This window comes from Periplaneta americana, chromosome 4, assembly GCF_040183065.1.
Source record: "Periplaneta americana isolate PAMFEO1 chromosome 4, P.americana_PAMFEO1_priV1, whole genome shotgun sequence".
NCBI lineage: Eukaryota > Metazoa > Arthropoda > Insecta > Blattodea > Blattidae > Periplaneta > Periplaneta americana.
The window spans coordinates 166,324,388-166,328,396 of NC_091120.1; positions in this window are offsets into that span (position 1 = coordinate 166,324,388).

Below are 4,009 nucleotides of genomic sequence, written 5' to 3' on the forward strand. Positions count from 1 at the left end.
TATTTTGAAAGAATACACATTTTTTTCACCCATTTTCCCCTCTACTTAATTCTTAAGTTATACATTTTAAAATTGTTTATAAAGCTTATCCCTTCCTCTCTAATGCATAGATATAATTTAATAATTGACAATAATAACGTATTCTGTCAAGAAATAGACATCTCTTTGCAATGCTAATAGTTTGCATATCCCTTAAGAACAAATACCAGTGCGAAGGGTGGGTCATTGTACTTCTAATGCGGCGAAGGAAAGAGTGAAAGTTACCCTGTGAGTATGACCATTTTTCACAAACACCCCCAATCAGGTGCTCTAAAAGAAAACAATAGTTTTTTTTTCTGTTTCCTTGAGGAGCTTATTTTGACATCAGGTGATACAAGTAGCTTGTTTACTACCATTTGCATCCAAGTTAAAAGACTGGAATTCAATTGACGATTCCTTTATTACAATGGTAAAATCGTGTTGTGCAAAGTGTGTGACAAATGCATTGGATGCTCCATGAAGTCACAATTAGAACAGCATTTAAAAACTGAACTTCATGTGAGAAATAAAAAACGTGCTCTGTAGAAAAGAAACAAGTTCTCCTTACAAAAGTGGTGCTGAAACATTCTTCGTATTCTGCCAGTGAATTTAATAAAAATTTGTGCATGGCAATGGTTGCTGCAAACATACCATGGTATAAATTGGAGTGCCAAAGTTTCAAGCATTCCTATGCAAATACTGCAACTTCAATATTTCGCATGAATCAACACACCGGAAAAATTATTTGAACTTTCGCTACATTGACACAATGGAAACGATTAGAGCTGAACTTGATGATTCCTACATATGGGTTGCCATTGAAGAGACGATCAATGGCAGCAGAAAATATGTAAAAATATTTCATTATTATTAATTGTGCCTCCAAACAATAATTAAATGAGGTTGAATCACATATCTGTAATTTTTTATTAGTGTGCAAAAATAGGCTATATCTAATAAAGCTTAGATTTTAAATTACATATTTTTTATTTATTACACATTTTGCCATTTTTAACTGCATATTTATGTACATATTTTTCATTTTCATATTACATAAAATCCGGGCTCTAGTGATGAGATACTACGACTCACTACATTTGAGACCCTCCAATTGCAATATCCACTAGACCAATGGGTGCATGTTTACACCGATGGTTCCCAAATTGATAAGAACGGAAACACCACAGCTGACTAGACCAATGGGTGCATGTTTACACCGATGGTTCCCAAATTGATAAGAACGGAAACACCACAGCTGACTAGACCAATGGGTGCATGTTTACACCGATGGTTCCCAAATTGATAAGAACGGAAACACCACAGCTGACTAGACCAATGGGTGCATGTTTACACCGATGGTTCCCAAATTGATAAGAACGGAAACACCACAGCTGGAGCCCACTGCAAACTCTTCTCGGTGTATCTCACTCTTGGAAAAAATTTTACCCCATTTGATGGAGAGATTCGAGCTATAAAAACTGCCTTGAACCAACTCACCTGCAGGTCTACATCCTTTATAAATGTTGTCATTGTAGTTTACTCTAAGGCAGCTATATCTGCAATTGCAAATTACTTGGAACCTCCAGTCAACAGTGATGTATTACAATCAGTGGCGGCTCCTGCATATTTCTTAAGAGGAGGAAAGAAGTTAACAGCGCAAAATGACACATTCTTGAGAGAAACATGCTACAAATTAGCCTACATGCATACTTGTAAGATCAGATAGTGTTATGGTTGACCTTCTCTTTTGTATAGCAATAATCTGTTCTTGTAAACTGAGTTTCCTAAATTGTCCAAAATATGTTTTCACTTCCATTCATTGTTGGATAATTGCACAAATTAACAATTACAAGGAAATTCACAAACTCGCAGCATTTTTCGTGCACACTACAGCATCACACGTGTTGGAAGAGACTAGCTACTAACATATAACCAGAACCGTTTTATGGAAGTGGGAATGGGAAATATTCTGTTAGGAAAGCGAGAACACTGCACCAACTCACGTGGTCTGTGTTGCCAGATGTACATTTTACAAGTTCAGTATCACATGCTTTTGAAGAATGTCAGTTCTTGTAAAGTCATACCACTCTGGTCATATTATCATTATTGTTCAAAGCTGCAGGTGACCGATTAATTTTTTATGTTAAAAATAATGTAGTTTAGAGTACTTTCAATTTCAAATATATTTGTACAAAACTGACAACTTGGCTGTTGTCCTGTCTAGTACACAAATGGAAATGAATTTCAGGGGCCAAAAAGATCTGCGATACTAACGTAGAACTACTTCCTCTTTGTTATAAATCTAACTTCAACTTTCAGATATCCTCGAAAGTTTCAAACCATGAATAGTAGCTTATATAAAGTGCAATGAATAATATATTTTGTTTTATAATTTAAAGAAAAGTTTATATGCTATCTTTCATAGCTTTGCGTTAAAACTGTTTTTTTGTGCTTCCTCCTTGTGTTATAGTCTGGTTGAATGCAGCATCGTTAAATGGCAGCGGTAGCGAGCTTGCTGCACGACCAGTCGGTTTCTGTATTTCCCGCCCATGCACTGATTCAGAGGAGGATTTCCTCCCTCTCCGTTCATTTACTTGCTTTAAAACTATGCTTCTGTATCTCGCCGCTAGTGCGCTGTTGTCTATGTGTGTTAACTGCAGTAATGGAGAAAAGGATTGACTTTCCTCCACACAAACAATCTCGCATCTTTCTCACAGTTTTCTAGCAGCACATGATTGCACGTCGTTTAAAACTCGATCAACCGAGGTTTTCTTATAGCTGTGAACTTAAAAAATTATCGAATCTTCCTCGAATTTCAAGGCATATATTTCATTTGGTATTTACTTTCAAAAAAAGAAATATGTGAGGAGGACGTTCCTCCCTTCCCTCCCCCGAGAAACCGCCACTGATTACAATTCAGGAAGATCATCAGAGATATTAATAACTTGAGCAAAAAAAGTGTCCCTACAATGAATACCATCTCACTCCAGCATTGCAGGGAATGAAATGGCAGATTCGCTGGCTAAGAAGGGAATGCATATTCTCCAAACTTATCCCTGTATAATCCCATACTCTAGAGTAGCCGTAAACACCCGATACAGAGTCAGAGAAGCTTTCCGAGTTAATTTGGAAGCTCAGAAAAAAGATAAACCTTGGAAGAAAGTGTTATTAACTGCACTCCCAGAATGGCCTAGAAGAACAGCTGTTGCTTTATTCCGTACTGCAACAGGGCATGACTACCTAGGCTCTAGAGTATGGGATTGTGCAGGGAAAAGTTAATCGCCTAAGTATCCTATCAAGCTCATATTGTATCCTCTGCAATACCTTGGACGTCATGGACGCTGATCACACAAAAATTTGCTCGTCACTGTCAGCTAGCAGTCTTGTGGACAGATACTGAGAGGCCAGAGAAAAAAGTTGAATTTCTAAACTATTTACTTTTAAGTTGTACTCTTGCAATTGTCGTTGTATATTCCCCGTTTGTTTTGCTTTTGGTCATTGTAAGGTTAATGACATTTGTAAAAATAAATTACTTACTGAGCCAACAAACAGAAAATCCCCAATCAATTCTTCTCTTTGTACTGGTACGTCGAAAATTTTTTTATGTCTGATAGACTCGTCTGTGCCCTAGGAAATGACAACTTCAGTGCTATCGGTACTATAATGGAAAATAAGACTGATGATTTCTAATAGGCGATGTATGCAATGGAGGTGCAAACATAGCAGAAGTAATCGGTGAACAGATATGTGATCATCACAATTTTCGTCATCTATGAATCATAATATAATATTAGGGAGGTCACATATAATTGTATGCTTCATCTATTGAAAGAGGAGCAAGTTGACCCTCTAGGAAAAATCTTGTGGACATCCATGAACAAAATCGTCAAAATTTGTTATCAATGAAGGGTAAATTTTTCTCCTTGTAGTATTGGAAATATTTACAATTAAAATAATATGAATGAAACTGAATTAAAATGTATTTATTGTT